Below are 21,112 nucleotides of genomic sequence, written 5' to 3'. Positions count from 1 at the left end.
TCTTATTGCATCTTTTGCCACTACTGACACCTCCAACACCATAGGGCCTGCTGGACCATGTGACCCAAGTGGCAGGGCTGCTTGCACTATATCCTGACCTGATGGAGTGCCCTTTCTTGCTCCAAGGCTCCTCAAAGCTGCTAGCCTTCCATGTTTCCTAGTATAAGGACAGGATCAATATTCCTAAGTATGGAATATGTTGCTTCAGAATCTAAAGAGACCTCCAGGCTCTGTGCTTTTTTCTTTATGGTGAGGGTGAAAGATGTTCTCTTTCACTTTGGAGAGGTTATTCTGGCAAGCCTCTGACCACTGGACTCCTAAAAACCCACACTGAAGTGGCTGGCCCCTGAATTTTCGTGGAGTTTATCTCCCAATTCTGGAACACATGTGTCCTACCGAAGCATCCAGGCACTTCTACCTGACCACAGGACACCCAATACGAAGTAAGTTGCCCATTTTATCTGGGAGTTGTCTGAGACACTGAACCACAAATGTGGTAAGCCCAGAGTACCCCATCATGAAGGGAAATAGGCATACCTAAGATCAGGTTTGAGTAGCCTCTGAAGACCCAAGTAAATTGCATGAGCAGGCAGCTCTCACTCACAGTGTGCCTACTCCTTTCACACCCAATCCAACCTATATTCTTACAGGTATTAATAGTTCCCTATGATTAGTTGACAAAGGAAGAAGAAATTCAAGCCTGGATTACAGATAGCTCACCACGATGTGATGTCAACAGCCAAAACTGAACTGCAATAGCAGTCCAACTTAGGTGTGGCCTGAAAGACAATAAATAATGGAAATCCTCACACTGAGCATAACTTTTATCAGTATATCTCATGGTCCGTTGGCCAAGAAAGAGAGATGGACCGAGATGAAGAGCTATACAAATTCAAGGGCAGGGACTAAGGGTATGGTTACACGTTCAAAAACTTGGAAGAAAGAACAAAACATCAAGGGAGTGAAAACTGAAGATTTAGGGAAAATGTATGTGAGTGAATATCTCAGAATGATCCCCAGAATGTGAGAATATTTGTGTCTCACGTTAATGTCCATCAGGTAGTCTTTGCGGTCGAGATGATCTGAATAACCAGTGGACAAGATTACTCATTTTTTGATTCGCAGATTCTTTCCTCAAACACTTCAGTCCTTGCACAATTATTTATGGACTTAATATTGGCTTCCCCTCAACAAAGCTGATATCCACTGCCACTGCTGAATGTCAGCCTGACCTTCAGCCCTCAATTCAGTGCTAGACTCAGCAGGAAAGGACTGCCACCTGGTGGCAGGTGTATTACATCGCCCCATCTATTTTATTACTATTAATACTAAGGAATAGCAATTTGGTAATTTGTCCTCACTGGAATAGAAATTTATTCTGGATAATCTACCTTTCTTGCCTACCATACATCTGCCAGCGATATCATCCATGTACTTACTCAATGCCTCATTCACCAGCATGGTATACCATACAACATTGTTTCCAATGAAGGAATTAATTTTACAGTAAAAGAACTAAAATTAGTGTTTATGGGATTCACTGGTTTCAACATGTATCTCATTCTCCAAACATTCTAAGCGGAGATTTTATTCAAAGTAATCTCTTCAAAATTCAGGGCCCCAGAGGGAATGGAGGGCCAACTCCTGGGAAATGGGATTGCAGGAATGAGGTGGGAAAGCAGGACCTTGGCTTCTAACTGGGGGTCAGGGTAGGGCCCTCTCCTGCAGAACATTAGGATGGAAAAGCCATGAGACCCAGCAAGGAGGAATGCAGAGGGGATCTGGCTTCTTTTCACCAGGGGGTTCACGTTCAGAGTGGCACTGCAGCGTTTAGGGCTGTTCTCAGCTGAGGAGCACCTAAGCCAGTTATGTCATATCCCCGTTCCCTAAACATGCCTTTTTAATGCGGGTCTTTGTTTCTTTGCTGACATGGTTTTTGGTGTGTACTTTTCCATTTATCTGACTACTGCTTGTGCTCCTGCATCTCCAGGAAGTCTTCCTTTACTGGCCATATTAATCCACAGTGATCTTTTCCTAACCAGAACCCTTCCTGTCAGCATTTATCATTCGTTCTTAACAATGAGTGCACATATCTTGTCTTCCCAAGTGGATTCATGGGAACAATATCATAGACCTCATAGTATGAACACAGTAACTGACACAGTTTGATATGGCTAAATGCATACTGAGTGATTGATTGTCTGGTATAACCAAGCATGTTAAAGAGTAAGTGCTATAGGCATTCATGGAGGGAAGAGATCCTAATACAGTGCATAGGTGCTCAATAATCATTTGAATGAATAAGTGAGTGATTAAATTGAGCAATGGGTTGACATGACAGGAGAGGCTGCATGAAGAGAAAGGACCTTAATTTCTCCTCTAAACATGTGTTTAGAGGAGATAGGTCAGGAGCAGGGGACTCAATGGTTATAGCATCTGCCTTCTCAACTGTCTACCATTGCACTCTTCTCTCCTAGAGTATACCAACACAGCCCACTCCACCGTTAATACTGCTTACTAAGGAAGTAAGATCACTGGGCAAACAAGCCACAGTAGAAACAAGAAAATAAACTTCATTTGTTACTGACATGATCATATCATCTTTCCTGCCTTTGGTCTCCAGTATAATAACTAAGCAAAATACTTAGGTGAGTGGTGTCCAAACACAAGATTTGGCACAGGCTTAAATTGGGCAGGGCTCTGTCTTCTGTGATCATCTGGACATGCCCATTTTGACTCCTTCCTTAACCTTGTAGTATTCTGGAAAGTTAGGCTGGATGCTTAGAGAATTATACTGTGGGTTAAAATCAGTTCGGATGGGATCAAATCTGATCTCACCAATTGAAGAGCATGGTGTGGGACCCCAGCATGTGAATCACACACAAACCTCAGAAGGCCAGGTATAAGCTGTAGATTTTATCAGCACATACTTCCCGAGGTGGAAGAGGTAGTGATTGTGAATGTAAGACCCATTGCTGAGGTGGGGGCTTATGTCAGTTTGCTGGAATACAACAACATCGAAGGCATGATTCTTCTTAGTGATATGTCCAGAAGGTGTATCCATTCTATAAACAAACTCATCTGAATTGGCAGGAATGAAGGTGTGGTTGTCATTAAGGTGGACAAAGAAAAAGGATATATTGATTTGTTAAAAAGAAGAGTTTCTCCAGAAGAAGCAATGAAATGTAAAGACAAATTCACAAGAATCCAAAACTGTTTATAGCATTCTTCCTCACGTTGCTGAGGTGTTAGAATACACTGAAGACAAGCAGGTGGAAAGCAGAGGGCTGCCTGGGTCTTTGATGATAAGAGACCCGGATATGGTGCCCGTGATGCATTTAAGCATGCAGTCTCAGATGCATCTATTTTGGATAGTTTAGATTTGAATGAAGATAAACAGGAAATACCCATTAACAATATTAATAGGCATTTGACTCCACAGGCTGTCAAAATTCAAGCAGATATTGAAGTGGTTTGTTATGGTTATGAAGGGATTGATGCTGTAAAAGAAGCCCTGAGAGCATGTTTGGATTGTTCTACGGAAACCATGCCCATGAAGATTAATCCGATAGTTCCTCCTTGGTATGTAAGGACTACGACAACCCTGGAGGGAACAGCAGGCCTTTCTGTCCTCAATCAAGCTATGGCTGTTATCAACGAAAAGATTGAGGAAAAGAGGGATGTGTTCAGTATTCGAAGGGATCCCCAAGCGGCCACAGATACAGATGAGACTGAACTTGCCAGGCAGCTGGAAAGGCTTGAAAGAGAAAATGTGGAAGTGGATGGAGATGATGATGCAGAAGAAATGGAAGCCAAAGCTGAAGATTAACCTTGTGGGAAACAGAGTACAATTTAAGGAAAAAAGAGTAGACCTTCCTGCCTGTAAACTCTGGACTTGAAAGTTTTCCGGTATTGAAAACTTCAAAGCTAAATATTTTTTATTTCCAAGTATTTAAATGTTCTAACAGACCAGAACATGAAATGGCCTCCTAAATGTCAGCTGTTTTCACACAGTAGCTCCAACACATTGAGCAATTTTTAAGGGAGTGGCCGAATTTCACTACACACAAATCTTTAAGAACAGTCCTGAAATTGGGCTTGTGAGGTCCATTTCTAATGTCCCCAGATTGACACCCCGTTGCAGATCAGTGCCTCTGTGAGATTTATCAGGAACACTCAAAGCAAACAAGCCCAATCTTTCTATATAAACTGTATTCAAGCAAATATCAAATAAATTTCTAGGATTTTTTTTTAATCAGTTCAGGTGGAATTGAAGCCTGAGATAAACCAAAATCTATGACCCTCTATGAGGCAATCATAAACAAACTCAGATTTTGCATAATTTCTTGACCCTGTTGTATCAGAAGCTGGCTAAAGTCCTGTGTTTTTTACTTAGCTATTTCTTGTGCCACAGGGATGGGGGTTGGGAGAAGTCTTGGGATTGCTGTGGAAGGAAGTGCATATTGGCCTAGGGTCTTGGACACTCTGGAAGGATCCAGATGAGTACAAGGGTATTGGCAAACTTAGCCCAGGGACTCCTAGATCCTGTGCCTGGAATAAGATCTTTACATAGGAGAGCTAGAGAGATGCTGGGCAGTCAAGGCCAATCCCAAACCCCAGGTGCCTATTTTACAGCACGCACTTCTCTGCTCTCCCCAGGTGCCCACCATCCAGGAGATCTGTCTACATATCACGGGATTATCGCCACTGCCTCTAAATCATTCAGTGTTTTCCCTGAGTCAGGACTCACTTATAAGGGCCTCTTATTATCTGTAATATTAGTCCTTTGATCATTTTTATTATTTATTACTAAATCTTTGCTTGAGTTTTTCTTCATTTCCTCGTTTAGTATTTTTCTTTCTTCCTTTCTGTCTTTCTGTCTTTTTGTCTTTTTTTAATGGGGGCTGGTTCTCACTGTGTTGCCCAGGCTGGACTTAAACTTCTATGCTCAAGCAATCCTCCCACCTGAGCCTCCCAACTTCCTGGTTTTTACTTTATGAAATAGCTTTTCTTAGCTACATTTATTCTGATTACTTATCCATTGTTTTTCTGCCATCACTCTTATTGCTTGAAAAAAAAATGATTGCCTAGTTAGAGGCATATTATGCCAAACTTTTATTTTTCCTTTTTAGAATTTTTTTTTTTGCTTTTATGAAAGAGGTTTTTAATGAATTAATTTCATCAGGCAGCTTTAATTCTGTTTACTATTTATAAGCATGGGAACTGATTAATATTCAGGGTTTTCCTTTTTCTATCCAAGTCTCTTTCTAAAAATTAGGCCATGACAGCTTGCCAAGAAAAAAGAAAAAAAAAAGAATAGGGCTACTGCAAAAAAAACATTGCTACTGAGATTTGACTGAAATGTTTCAATAGTGTTGAATAGTGCCATAGACACTGCAGATACCATTGCTTTTCTTATGATTCTTAATTTTGGGACTGAAACATTATGAGACTCATTTATTGCCAGGAACTTTAGTTATTAGATTGCTCATTAACCCAGAGAACCCCGTTTCTCTTCTTGGTAAGATATAAAGCAGAACTTTAGGAACCCACAAAACCACAGCTTCTTCCACCACTTTTCCCCTACAGAATGGGTTAGAAAGAAAAGAGAATGAAAGATCTTTACTCTGCCAGGTATGATGCTACTTATTATACTATTTGTGTTACAGATGAAGGTTCAAATAATCCTCACAATGACCTCATTGTGCACATCTAACAAAGAGAAAATTGAGGCCCAGAGTAGTTATGTAACTTAACCAAAATCACACATCTGGTAAGTTGGCAGGGTGGGATCCAAATATAGATCTGCCTAACTTTAAGGTCTGGGCTATTCTGCTAGATACATTGCTCAGAAAAAGACAAGGTTCACTTATCTAAGCTGGGCTATGAGTCCTCAATAAATGTTTCATCCAGGTGCCTATAAAAATTAGAGGCCAATGCAAAGCAAAGGATTATTAATTTTAAACCAGATCAATAGATGTTAGGGTGATATAGATTTCACAGGTCATGTCAGAAACTAAGAAGGCTCTGGGAGTGTGGTGATGGAGTTTGTAACAGGCCAGGGAGGAGCATGTGGGCAGTGAATGAGGTTCCATCAGGACACAATCAGAAAACAATATCCGTCCCATCCTGCTGCCTTTAAATGGGTGTGGCCCGCCTGTGCAAAACCTTCCAAGGAAAGTGTATGAACATCTCCCAGCCAGCAGTTTCTACAAAATTCATACTGCCACCTTCTGGGACCCCACCCAATCTCACTACCCCAGATCTCCCGCCCCTCACTACATCCCACTTGGCCAATTTTGAGCCCCTTTGCTCTGATGACCTATTTGGACACATCTCTGGTTCAGACTGGCTCTCAATTTTGGACAGAGTTCTAGAATTTGCCCTCCAGTCTATTGCTTCCAGGCCTGCAAAGAGATACCTCTGCCTCTGGGACTGCCATCCATTTGCTGGTGGGAGTCAGGACAATCTCCCTGCATGGGAGGGAGGTCTGACCCAGATCTGACTCAGATATCAGAGTGAGATCAGGCAGGTAAGTGAGAACTGGAAAAGCCATGTTATAAAAACAAGAAATCGGGCAAATAAACAGTCAAGAACCATCATGGAACCCCCAGTACTGTGCATAATCCCGGGGAAAAGTTTTTGAAGGACTACATGGACTTTGGAACACCACAACTTTACTGTTAAAGATTCACAGGAATTAGTTTTCACACATTATTATTATTATTTTTTTTTTTTTGGGAGACAGAGTCTCGCTCTGTTGCCTGGGCTACAGTGAGTGCCGTGGCGTCAGCCTCGCTCACAGCAACCTCAAACTCCTGGGCTCAAGCGATCCTCCTACCTCAGCCTCCCGAGTAGCTGGGACTACAGGCATGTGTCACCATGCCCAGCTAATTTTTTCTATATGTATTTTTAGTTGGCCAGATAATTTGTTTCTATTTTTTTTAGTAGAGACGGGGTCTCGATCAGGCTGGTCTTGAACTCCTGACCTTGAGCGATCCACCCACCTCGGCCTCCCAGAGTGCTAGGATTACAGGCGTGAGCCACCGTGCCCGGCCTTCACACATTATTTTTAATAAAACTTCTTTTCATACATCTTGGCTAATTTGCTTTGTGGTGGGAGGAATTATGTCAGTGTGTTAAGTCGTCCATAGAGAGATTTTCTGAGGTTCCTGGTGGAAATCTAAGGCAAAACAAAGGAAAAGGTATCCAGACCTTTTCTGCCACAGGCATCTCTGACACCAGACATATGAAGTTAGCTGTGTTGTAAGTACCTGCTGGGATCCCCTGGCCAGCTACATGCATGGCTCCTGTAAGTCCTTGAGAGACAGATACCCAGGGGATGAAGTGAGGCAAAATAGGCCTGGCTTTGGTCCGAAATTTGTTCCAAATACCTTTTAGTCTTCTACTCTGGCTAAAAAGTCTCTTTTAGCCTTCTGCCCTAATAGGAGAGCCAGGCCCAAGCCCCTCCACCTAGGTCTCCAGCCCCTCCCTTGACCCTCACCTTACTCCTGGGCCTTCCAAGAGCAGAGAAGCCCGTATGGCAACCCTCAGGCCAATCTCACCACTCAGCTGCCTGGAGTTCTGAGAGAGAGAAGAGTAGGGTGAGGCCATCCAAAAGGGAGCTGAGAGCCAGACAGTGAGTCCCTTTGCTCCTCCCACACAACAGGTGTCCAGATGACATGGGGATGCCACACGGAAGTTGGTAGGGCCAGAACTTGTGGACATATTCCTAAGGACACATGAGACACTTCCTGGAGACTTCCAGAAATGATTGTGTGGGGTTGGGAGAGAGAACATTGTAGGGGGGTGAAATTTTGAATAGGTGGGGATCATGAGCCCACAAAATATGCATAAAAATGCCTGTATGACCTCATTTGTACTTACAGGCTAGAGGCCAGGGGATGTTCAGATTTCATGAAAGAAACTGAAGATGTTTCTAGGCTTTCCTCAAGTTTTTGAAGTTGATTTCATGTAAAGGAGGGACAGGGGAGATCTATTTCAGTTTAATTTTGTTAGCCCCCCAGAGTAATTCCATTAGTGAAATTTTTAAAAGTAAAAACCCCACTTATTTATACGTCATGTGGCAATGTTCCCAATGATCTTGAAATGGGGATGTCCATCCATGCAACTTGACCCATTTCTCTATAGTGTATGATGTAATACTCCCCACTTTCCATACCAGGAAGTAAAAGTTTTTCTAGTTTAAAATAATAAACATAGAAGATTTTACAAATGCTTAGGTTTCCAAGTTCTAGGTAGGAATTTCTTCTTTTAAAAAGAAAAGGTTCTAATGGTATTTACCAGTGTTTCTTAAAGGGTTGTACTTTAAAGAGAATGGTGCTTCTCAGGGATTTAACAATCATCGAGGTCATTTTTCTATGTCTCCTTCTTCATTTCCTTTCTTTCTCTATCATCTCTCTGGCCCTTAAATGATTATAATTTAGAACTGGATTTTTAAAATTAATGTTTACTTTTGTTAAATAGAATTTTCTGTTCCTTAATCTTAATTTTTAAAACTAAAAGGCTAAATTTAAGTTGCCTTTAAGTTCTAAGGTTTTTGATTGAAACTTCTTTGTTGCTCTTGAATTTCGATTGTTAAAAGTGTTCAGAAACCAAGCTCTCCCACTTTCTTCATTCAGCCTTCTCTTCCCCCTCTTCCTGCTGCAGTTCTCTCCTTTCTCAAGGGGAGGACTGTTGTTGGTGGGGTTGGGGGTGAAGACAGAGCTGGAGGAGGAAGAATACAGGAAGGAAGGGATAGCATTCTACTTTCTTTGTATCCACCTCACAACCTCCTATGGACCTGTCTACATTACTAATGTCAGCCTGCAGTTCTGCCCAAAGACAACATTTGATAACCAATTTTCTAAGTAGAGAAAAAGTACTTGATTTCTTTTAACTTGGAGACAAATCTTCTATATAAGAAAACAGATTGGCATTTATACTCACTTAAAAATGCTGTGACATTTTTGTGAATTGCTGGGCTCAAATAGCTTTCTGGAGTTAGGAAACCAAAAAAATCTGCCAGATGACATTTTTTGCTCAAAGGAGGGAGGAGGTATAGAAGAGAAGGAAATGTGGATTCCCAGATGAGTGTCTGGCTTAGATGTTAAGCTTCTCTGGCTGAGAAAGTGCTTTTTTGCTCCTGTTTTTGGTGTTGTGCCAAGGGAACTGTCAGACCACGAGTAATCATTGCTAACTTGCAGTGGAAACCAGAGCTATTAAGAAAAATATTAAAAGCCTGTTCCATGATCATAACATTTTAGAGGGCAAAGAAATAAGATGCCTGGCTAACCTGTTTTACTAGGTCATAGACGGCAGATGTGCTGACCAGCTGAATTTTAAGCAAGAATCACAATTTTTCCATATGATTTGTTATAGGTTTTAAAAAGACAATGTGCTTAGAAAAACAAATTTGCTCTAACTTGGGTAATGGGGAGAACAAAGGAGGAAAGCCTGGATAGCTTGGATTCATGATGCAGCAGAATAATTTTGTTATCTGGCTGGGATTCCTTGGGCTTGATGTGTTTAAATTCCAGAGAGTTGCCTAGGTTGTCTTTCCAGAAAACAACCCACACTTGTGCAGGATGCAAACTGAATTCTTTTGAACTTCACTGTAAAATCTTTATTTCTCAAAATGTATTTTAGAAGATTTTGCTGAAAGATTGGCAAAAGGTACAGATACCAAAAGGTTATTTTCATCAAAATTTACGGCTAAATATTCTGAGTAACAGATGAGGATGAGTGACGGTCTCACAGAGAAAAATGATAAATATGTGAGGTGATGGATATGTTAATTAGCTTGATTTAACCATTTCACAACGCATACATAAACCAAAGCATCATATTGTACACCATAAATATAAACAATTTTTGTTTTTTGGCTATACCTTAATTTAAAAAAAAAGGATGTGCAGAGAGACTTTCTCTAACAATTGAGAACATTCTCTTTCTTCCATTTTTGTTTCTCAATTAAAATATTTGAAATCCTATCTCAATGCAGGCCAAGAGGTGGGAATTTGAATTGTGAATTGGGTTGGCTGAGTTAGTTTGGTTGACTTCTGTTTGTCCCTCCAGGTTCACTGACCACCCTTTGTCCCACCTGGAGGCTGACCTGACTACACCACAGCAGATTTTCCAAGGCCTCTGGCTTCTGATTGGGGTTGCCCAGTGGGGATCCCAGGCAGCTGATGGATTAGTGGGAGGAACATGAGTCAGGAAGAATTTTTACTCCCCTGGTCCTTCCCTGTGAGCCCCTTGACCAAACATTACAGCTTCTTTCCAGGTGACCTTCTCCATATGACTGTTTCCTTCTGGGTTCTGGTACCTGCTCCCTCCCCTTATCACTTCTAGCTGGGGCCTAGGGTTAGCCTTTGTGGTTCCCCTACATGCTGCCCACATCTTTATAAGCAACGCTTTGTAAATAAACCTTCTTAGAATTATTCTACGTTAAGTGTGCCATCTGTTTCCTGCTAGTCATTCTGCAAATCTCATCACGGTCCCCTAAAGATATTCTAAGACACCGTAGGATAAGAAGCCTGGGACCAACCCGGTACTACTTTGAATCTAGTACAATGATGCCCCAGCCCATTGCCAAACCCCATCTGCCAATACCTATTGTGCAGTGCCCAGTCTCTGAGCCTTCCCCTTACCACTGTGCCCCTAGCCTGCTGATGACCATGTCATCCATCCCACTGTGTTCCTGTGGCCACCTCTGTGTTCTTTTTCTTTTTTTCTTTTTTTGAAGGAAGAAAACAGGGTTTTAAATGAGGATTGGGAATTACATTATTATATTGTTTCTGCTAAAGGTAAGATGATTTGCTTGCTTTGTGATACTGAAATATCAACATTAAAGAAATTCAATGCTCATCAGCATTTTTTAAAATTTCAGAATATTACAGGAGTACAAATGTTTTGATTACATGAATTGCTTTTGTACTGCTTGAGTCAAAGTTATAAGTGTGCCTAACACCCAGATAGTGTACATTGTACCTGTTAGGTATGATTTCACCCATCCCCTCCTCCCCCACCACCTGCATGATTTCTGTTGGATTTTACTTCCATCTTATCACATGAGTGCTGTTTGGTTAGTTCCAATTTAATAATGAGTACATGTGGTGTTTGTTTTTCCATTCTAGCGATATTTCACTTAGGAGGGTGGTCTCCAGTTCCATCCAGATTGTTGCAAAAGGTATTAATTCATTTTTTATGGCTGAGTAGTACCCCATGGTGTACATATACCACATTTTGTTACTCCACCCATGAATTGATGGGCCACTTCTGCGTAGTAAACCACCACCACCCCCCTTCTACTTCAGAAGCTGCCCGCAGTCCTGTGCACTCTCTGCTGCTCCCTCTTAGCCGCTCCCCAGACTGCAATCAAAGTACTCTTTCTAAACCACAAATCTGACCTTGTCAGGTAGATGTTGCTTAGTAAACACATGTTCAGCGAGAGAACAAATGATGTTCCTCTCAGGCTTAAAACCCCTCCATGGCTTCCCAGTGCTCTTAGGCTAAAGCCCAACAGTCTTAAAAGGCTTTTAAGGCTTAGAAGTCCCTGGAAGATCTGGCAGCTGCTAACTCACCAGCCTCCTGTCACTTAACTGCTCCTCTTGCTCTCTGCTGCAGGCACACTGGCTTCCTTTTAGTTCCTAGAGTGAGCTGTGCTCTTACTGGCCTCAAATCTCACCTGCATCACTTGTGCTAGAAATTTTTCTTCTCCTCTCCCCTTCACTCAACCTTCAGGTCCCAGCTTAAATGTCATTGGCTCAGAAAAACCTCAACTGACTCCTCTCCCATCCCATAGACCAAGCCAGGTTGCCTTATTTATCTCTTTTGCAGCACGTATCCCAATTACAATTAATTATTTATGTATTAATAATTGTCACCTGATCTAACTGATCAGGTCAACTGATCTAACATGTCTTGCTGCCTGGCCTGCTACCACTCTAGTGCGGGCTGTCAGCATCACTTGCCTGGATGGCTGAAATAACTTCCTAACTGGTTTCCAGTCTTCCACTCTTGCCACCTCCCCAAGTTCGGTTTTCCACATGGCTGCCAGAATGACCTTTTAAAAACATAAATGGAGGCCGGGCGCGGTGGCTCACGCCTGTAATCCTAGCTCTGGGAGGCCGAGGCGGGTGGATCGCTCGAGGTCAGGAGTTCGAGACCAGCCTGAGCAAGAGCGAGACCCCGTCTCTACTAAAAAATAAAAACATAAATGGATAGAAGACCCTCTGCCGTGCCTGCTGATCTGCTGTTTGGCCCCCTCTCTGCTTCATCCCTGAGTGCTCAAGACCTCCTTCATTCTGGCTCCTCTTCTGTTCCTCCAACCTCTGCCCCTCGCCATAATACCTACCATTTCCGCCTCCTTCTCTTTTTAAGTTTTGTTTCTGAAATGTCTAATGTGGTTGAAGAGTTTACAGTGTGCTCATGGGTACCATGTACACAGCTGTGGGTTTCATTTCCCTATCTCCTATTCTTTTGGTAACTGCACTCCCCTTCCTCAGCAGATCCTCTCCTACTCCAATCATTTTTTTAAAAATTGAGATATGATTGACATACAAAAAGCTGTACATATTTAATGTATACGTCTTGATGAGTTTGAAGATAAGTCTACACCTGTCATAGTGTCAGCACAACGATGCCATAAACATAACCATCACCTCTAAGTTTCTTCCTCTCTCTCTTCTTTTTGGGACAAGACCATTTAACCTAAGATCTACCCTCTTAGCAAATTTTTAAGTACACAACAACTGTATATTCTATACTATCTATACTATATACACATATATACTATATTTTTTTTAACTACATATACTATACAGTAGATCTCTAGGACTTACTCATCTTGCATGTTGAAACTTTGTACCTTCTGACCAATACCTCCCTGTTTCTGTTTTCATTCCCCTCAGCCCCTGATAACCACTATTTTACTCTCTGCCTCTGTGAGTTTGACTTTTTCATTTCCTGATATAAGTGGGTTCCACCTCCAATTTTAATACTGTCTCCCACTCCTGCAGCAGGCACGTGACCCAAGCCTGATCAGTCTCCTCTCCCATTCCCTGGTGCTTTATTATGTATATTGTCAGAGACTCTCACCCAGAGAGAAAGTAAACCAAGTCTTAAATTAAGTAACACATAAGTAAGGATTTCCTAAATGCTTCAAATCCACTTATTTATTCAACAGACATTATTGAGCACTTCTTATGCTACTTGCCTATTGTGCCAGGAACTGAAGAAACATATAGCAATGGACAAAGCAGATGAAAAATCCCTGCTCTGGCCAGTTCTGTAACTCAGTTGGTATCAGCTATGTGATTGCTAAAAATCTGGGTTCTAAAACGGGATGCAGAGGATTCACTGGACCCATCAAAGACTTTTGCAAGCAATTAAGTTTTACCATAGATTTTGTGGATTCTAAGATTAATCTACTTGACAAAGTGTATTAAAAATGCAGGATATTAATAGAAAGAGACATTAAAATTCTATTCTTTCAAAGAGCTGAATCACTGTGCTGGTTAGAGATAATATGTAATCAGGTCTGAATCTAAAATGACTCTGGAAAGTCAAGACATGCCACAAGGTCATGCTCACATTTCTTCTCCTCTCCAGAGGTTTTCAGAACATATATTAAAAAGAAAATGGTTAAAAAAGAGAAAGAGAGAGAAATTCTAGGCCTAGGAACTGAAAGTGCAGAAATGTGAGCTTGGTGTTGCAGCAGAAAAAGGGTTAAGCTATTCCGTCATTTTAGTGCAGTGAAAGCCTTCTCAGCAATGGTTTAATTCTTCTACCTTTATGATTAATTTGTTTTTATATTTTATTTAGTGAGGAGTAATTAAAAATAAATAAAAGAATAAAGAGGAAAATAATCAGCCACGTTCCTACTGCTCAGAATTAATTCTTGTTAATACTTCTGCTTATTTGCTTCCGGTCCTTTTTGATGTTCATATTATTTTTAAAAATATTTCTCTCTGTCTCACTGTCTCTATCTCTGTCTCTCTCTGTCTCTGTCTCTCTGTCTCTATATTTGCTCACACATACATGCTTCTTTTAAAAATATTAGGACACTTAACAAATGCTAAAGTTGCTTATAAATATTATCTGCCTTGTTTCCCAGAAGTAACCATTATTTTGAATTTGATGAATATCACTCTATTCATGTTCTATACTATTATATACATATAAAATGAAATGAATCATTAGGCCACTTACCCAATGCCACTCTGAGATTTCAGCGGAGTGGCCGTAGGATCCACATGCCCAGATGGATGTCTGAATTACAGTTTAGGCCAAGCTGAGAGCCCCACCAAAAAGTATATGCATACAACAATGTTTGTGCCAGAAAGTTGTTCCTATCCCATAAGATAAAATTTAAAACATTATTAGCCCACAAAGAACATCATGATTTCCTGGTATTTCACTCTGAATAAGTGTGAGGACCACTGCTTTATTAAAAAGTTTGGCAAATGTTTATTAAGTATCTATCACATGACAGGTGCTGCTCCAATGTGAGGGCTCAGCAGTGAACAAAGTCCTTGCCCTCATGAAGCCTGTGTCCTACTGGGAGCAAGACCATAAATATAGAAACCCATAGACATTAGGTAGTGAGAAATGTGATAAAGTAAAACAAACTCAGGCATGAGAATAGAGGTGAGGATGTCTGAGTGGATGAGAGAGGTCTCTTTGAAGAGGTGACTTTCTATGTGAGTACGGTAAATACAGCGCAGAAAGGAGCCAGAAAATATCATGAGAGCAGAGAAAATTGGTGCAATATATTTGATAGGAGATGTCACTTAAAGGCACCATGGTTCACGTTATAATCTAATCTTCTCAGGAAGAAATACTAATGGACAAAATTGGGTACATTTCCTCTCCCAACTACCTCAACAGCAGAAGATAAGAGGCCTCCAAGGAATCCAGCTTAGTGAGTATGTAGTTTGTCGCATTATCAGAAGCATAAACCAGGGATGACTTGTGGGGCTATATAGGGCTGTTAGAATTTCTGGGGCCTGGAAAAATTTTGCCAGTATTAGGAGTTTGTCTTTTTTGTTGTTGTTTTTTTAAGGGACAGGGTCTCACTGTGTCACCCAGGCTGGAATGCAGTGGTATGATCATAGCTCACTGTAACCTTGAACTCCCGGGCGCAAGCGATCCTCCCACCTCAACCTCCTGAGTTGCTAGGACTACAGGTACAGAGCACCACACCTGACCAATTTTTTTTAGCTTCTTGTACAGACAGGGGTCTCTCTGTGTTGCCCAGGCTGGTCTCAAACTCCTGGCCTCAGGCAATCCTCCTGCCTCAGCCTCCCAAAGTGCTGATATTATAAGCATAAGCCACCGTGCCAGGCCTATCCCCAGGTTTTTTTGACTTAGAGTTTAGGAAAAAACTCAGTCTCCGCCTAGTGGCAAAGCTATGAGAGTGCAGCAGGGGAGCTGCTGACAGTCCTGAGCTTGGCTGTGAAGGAAGTGAGGCTGAGAGAATAAAGACTTGTGCTGACAGGAGCAGAGAGATGAGAAAGAGCTAGTGGTATTGAAGCTCCTGCTTCGAGATACCCTGGAGTTCCAGCTATTAATATAGCCCTTTTGCAATTATGAGAGGCTGCCAAAAATTTTGCCTAATCTAGTAGTGGTCAGTTTCTGTCAGGATAAGAAGAGTCCTAATATAAATATCTTTTTCCATTTTGCCCCAAGTTCTAAACCTTTCTCCTGCTTTTTAAATAAAATTCCTCTCCAAGATGCTGGGACAAAGTAATCTGATCAGCTACCTGAAGCAATCCACACAGAGATACGAACAACCCAAAAGCTTCCTTATGTTGATAACAAGAGAGGCTATGCATGTGTGGGGGCAATGGGTCTATAGGAAATCTCTGTACATTCCAAATTTTGCTGTGAATTTAAAACTGCTCTAAAAAATAAAGTCTACTAAAACAAAACAAAAGAATAATGTCCCTGGAACTTTGACCTCAAGATTGAACCATTTTATGCCCAAGCAATTCTACTCCTGGGTAGAACTCCAAGAGAACTGAAAAAAAAATGTCCACACCAAAACATGTACACAAATGTTTACAGTAGCATTATTCATAATAGCCAAAAAGTAGAAACGACCCAAGTGTCCATCAAATGGTGAATGCACTTACAAATACAGCATATCTATACAAGAATATATGATTTGGTTGTAAAAAGGAATAAAGTATGATACATGCAACAACGTGGATGACCCTTAAAAACATTATGCTGGGGGGGGGGAGGAGGGGGGTGAAAAGAAAAAAAAATCATGCTCATTGAAATAAGTCAATCACAGAAAACCATATATTGTATGGCTGCATTTATATGAAATGTCCAGAATAGGCAAATTCATAGAGACCTAAAGTAGATTGGGAGGTGGGGGAAGGGAAGATAGAAAGGGACTGCCAGTGGATGCCAGGTTTCTTTTGGGGGTGATGATGTTCTGGAATTAGATAGTAGTGACGGCTGTACAGCCTTGTGAATATACTAAAAAGCCACTGCACATTATATTTTTAAATGGTGAATTTTATGCTATGTGAATTATATCTAAATTTTTGAAAAAGGAAAAATGATTGAGTTGTTTGTTGACCCTCCTGGTAGGATTTAAGGGGAGGGTGTTTTTGAGCAGGGGTAGCTTACCTGTGCTTCTCTGCTCGGTGCTCACACCTTCACTGTACCCTTCCAGAACCAGAGTGACAGGACCTGGACAAGGGTTCTGACACTTGCATCACACCCAGGGTTCTCAAAGAACTTACCTTCAAGAGCTGAAATTAAATAGAGCCCAGTTTTTCAATCACAGGAAAAGGTTAATGGATGTATTTTTTTCCCTAGTAGCTGGGACTATAGACATGGCTTACCACACCCAGCTCATCCCATAGTATATCTTAGAAGTGACTAAGTGCCACTTCCACTTGTCTGCTAGTAAGTGCTAGCATAATGCTCAGCACACTCAGATAGAAATGACTCTCATTAAGGCAGAACACTAGAAGGGGTACAGACATATTTGTCAAACCCCAGTTTTGAGGTTATGGGCAGACCTGCCATTAGACAAAATTAGGAGGCAGGTGAAGTTTGTCTTCAGAGCCTCCCATCTTCTCTTCTGCCTTTTCCCCTTAGGGGCTCAGTGCTGTCTTACACATCCTTCATCTCCCTAGGAATCTGAGATCCCTATCCATTGGTAAGTCATCCTTCAAATTGGTTTATTATTACCCCATTTAAAAACTTTAGTCTGTAGTAAATATTCATGTAAGTACACAAAGACCCATGTATAAGGATGTCCATTGTATCATTTTAATACTTGCTAATCAGAAACAACCTCAAGAATTGATAATAGGAGAAATATTGTGCATCCATTTAAAAAACAGATGCACTTTCCCATGGAGTATTTGCATTCAGAGTGCACTCAGGGAGAAGCCCCCTTCCAAATTAGTGTCTAATGGGTGTGGGTGGGGATTGGGATTTGGGTAGTGGTGGGGAACCCACGTGGGGGCTGATGAAATGCAAGCTGATTTGGTGCACTGAGCTTTTGCTTATGCTTTTCCTGTGCCTGGAATACCACCCCCCACCACTTGCTTCCATTCTGACATTTGAAAGGATTATGCACAACTTTCAACATTATGTTGCTCAAATGCCACTTCTCCATATACTTTTCTTTTCCCTGCTCAGCTAAGGGCTCTTTGGTCTCATTCATATTTGAGTCTCCATCATTTAGCACACAGCCTGGCATATAGCAGAGGTGCAATAAATATTTTTTGAGCAAAATAATGAATGACTGAATCTACCCCTTCCAACAATGTTAATCATTCCATTCCCTGTGAACCCAGAACATTTTGTTTATGTCTGTCTTATGGCATTACGACTTCCTACCTTTCACTGTGATTTATTCGTGTGCATGTCTGCTTCCCTGCTGGAATGCAAGCCTTTTGTGGGAAGGAACCATGTAACACCAAGCATAGCACTTTGTGTATAATAAGCATGCAATCAATATTTAATTCACTTGGGCAAACAATTTTTTGAAAAATAAAAATATTTATTATGATCTAATAAATAGGAGAAATAAATGTATGTGTGCTAACACAGATGCAGGAATATAAAAAGGACTTTATTTCCACAGCATTGTCATCCTAGAACCAACAGGGATATTCTGAGGTTTAGGCTTGCTGATTTATGCATATAGGCCTAGTAGGCAGAGCAGCTCAATCAGCTTGCCTTTCCTCTCTCGTTCCCTCAGGCCTCCCCTCCAGCTAATAAGAACTTTGACTTTCACACTATAAGAAAAACTGGTACCTGGAAAAGTCAGAGGGTTATTCCAGTTCAAACAGCAAGTCAACTGCAGAATCAAGAATAGATCTGCCCTCTCAGCCGCCTCTGGCATGGACCTTTTCCTGCACGAGCCCAAGCCTTGGAAATGATTCCCACATTTAGGGCTCAGGTGACACACATCAAGAGAGAAGATGCTGTCGATTCCTCTCCCCTCCCCACCCTCAGCATGGGAGGGAGCTTCTCTCTAAGACCTTAGAACCTCAGTGTATACCTGTTTTATACCCCAGACTCTCCTTAATGGCTGTGAGCACGTCCCAGTATCTGTTAGCCTGGGATAGCCACAGTTGCCTTTGTGCTGTGAAACTCTGAGGTATAGGCTACTTAATATTCAGACAGCAATTTGCAGGTACTCAGCTTAGTCACAAGGTCTGCTTAATGATGCTGAACACAAAAGTCTGGATTGTCTATTTCCAAGCTGTTATCCAGGCTGGCTAAACGATCCATTGTGCCTCCAGCCTGAACTCCAAGAGTAGCTGGAGTTTGGGGTCCAAACTGTATAGCCACAGTCAGCTGGACTGCAGAGTCTTCACCTCAGCACTATTGACATTCTAGGCAGATAATTCTTTGTTACAGGGGCTGTCCTGTGCAAGGTAGGATTTTTAGCAGCATCCCCTGGCCTCTACACACTGGATGCCCATAGCGCCCCTCTCCCAACCAGTGGTGACAACCAAAAATGTCTCCAGATATTGCCAATGTCCCCTGAGTAGCAAAATCACCCTCAGTTGAGAATGACTGACAAAGACAAGACTCTGAACTCCTGGCTCCTTACCCTGCAGACCAGAGATGGTTGTGTGAGTGGTGTCTTCCTTCTTTGAGCCTTAGCTTTGACTGTTTCTTCCTTATTTGCCTGACAGTTGCTGGTCTCCTGGTTGCTTGAGCAGCTTGATCTCATTTCTTTTTGGCCTTGGATGACCTCAGTGTTATCCCGTTTCAGACCATGAACTTCTGGACTAATAAAAATCATGTATATCCCCCAAGCCCAAATTTTCAGCACTTATTCAATAAATATTTATTACTATATATTTGGCTCTGGTAATATGCTTGGATATGCTCCAGATCATGAGGTTTATTGGTTAGAATTATGTCCCATTGCAAGTGGCAGTGGCTTGAACAAGATAGAAATTTATCTATGTAAAAACCCAGAGTGAGACAGGCCAGACCTGGTGTGGTGATTTTGGTCCGTGAAGCTGCCAGGCCTGGCGTCTCTCCTAAGATCACTTCATGATCCAAGACAGTTGCCTACTCCCAGACTTCAGATCCACCGCTAAGCCAGCAGGAAGAAGGAAGGAATGCAGAAGAAAGCTAAATCAGGGAAGGTTCTGAAGACTGCCATAAAACATGCTTACATTTCATTTGCCTGAACTTAGTGACCAGGCCACATCTATCTGTATGTCAGGCTGAGGAAATGTGGTCTCTATTCTGAGTGGCCATGTGACCCATTAGAAACTGGGAGGTCTAGTACTGTGATCAGAGGACAATTAGAAGCCTCTGCTGCATGGAGGCGGGGCACTTGAAACATAGGCCTGCCCTCAGGGTGCTTCCATCTAGTGGCAGAATTGGTTGTATAGTATACACAACTATCTCTAGTTTAACTTGACTAAAGTAACTTTTTTTCCTAAAACAAAAGGTATAATTACAATAATAATAAAATTATAAGGACTATAAACTCAACACTAACTAACCTCATGAGGATAAGGACACATGTTTGTATTTGTGCAATTGTGGCTTTCTATAATTTCTCAGACTCTAAAATTTTATTCTACAATAAATTTGAGTTTAATTTTTTGAAGAGTTTGCATCTTAGCAAATGAATATGGGAAACTCAATTACCAGTATTTGAAATGTTGAAAATAATAATTATGAATCATTTGGTGGTTCTATTTTTGTCATCCAGTAGTAGGTGTCAAATTAACCGATGCTTTATTTTTAGCTATGTGATGTGTCACTCAGTACACATTCCCTGGTGGAGTGCATGCACTGAAATATGAAAAAGACCTGCAGAGGCAGTACGGTTGCCAAGTCTTCATCGTACCAAATCAGTAATTTGGTTTTGATACAAATTGACATGTCATCTTCCAGTGTCAAAATTCATAATGACTAAGCAGAGTTGGAACTGAGGCAGATCTTACTTTTCCAGTTTCCACATTCTTATAGCTCTTTCCCTTAGAGAATTTATTCCATAACAGTAGTGTTCCGATGGCCTCCATGGAGCGTTGGCCCCATCCCAAGGCCTCACCACATATTACAGAGTCAACATGAGGGAGAAAAGCTCAGTTCCAAACTCTCTGAGTAGGAAGCAGGCAGTCTAAATGCAGGTGAACAGAATTGCTTTGACTTTCTTTAGGAAACTTACTTTGGTCGAAGTCAAGAGAAAGCTGACCTCGTGTTATTACTATCATAAAAGAAAAGCTTCGTGTCCACCCATTCTGATCCCTGTTCCTATTATTGCTCGTTTCTGGAATTGTTTAGGTAAATGTTGAGTCTTAGAGGCAAGGAAGAAAATGAGGTGAGCTGGAGGCCTGATCTCTGGATAGGACAGAGGGGGCCACTCCAGAAATGCAGAACTGGTAATGCTACAAAGATCTGGGGCCTTGAGAAGAGGTGTTGCAGTGAGAAAGAGCTGCAAGAGGCAGCTGCGGCCAGAGTCAAAGGGCAGTCCTTCTTTACCCACATGAGACAGTGTCTTGTCGGTCACCCCCTCACACGTGAATAGCAATCCCATCTCTTCTGTCAGCTTCCAACAGGAAGAATGGTGGAGTCCTTCTACATCTTTGTATGTATA

At 41.6% G+C, this 21,112-nt stretch overlaps 1 pseudogene; it reads left to right on the top strand.

Moving 5' to 3' along the window:
- The first annotated feature begins 874 nt into the window (after positions 1 to 874).
- LOC123634835 lies at positions 875 to 3,829 on the top strand (annotated as a pseudogene).
- The last annotated feature ends 17,283 nt before the right edge of the window (positions 3,830 to 21,112 follow it).

The sequence above is a fragment of the Lemur catta genome, chromosome 3 (assembly GCF_020740605.2).
Source record: "Lemur catta isolate mLemCat1 chromosome 3, mLemCat1.pri, whole genome shotgun sequence".
Taxonomy (NCBI): domain Eukaryota; kingdom Metazoa; phylum Chordata; class Mammalia; order Primates; family Lemuridae; genus Lemur; species Lemur catta.
Note: the sequence above shows the minus strand (reverse complement) of the source record. Positions and strands in the feature narration are given on the sequence as shown.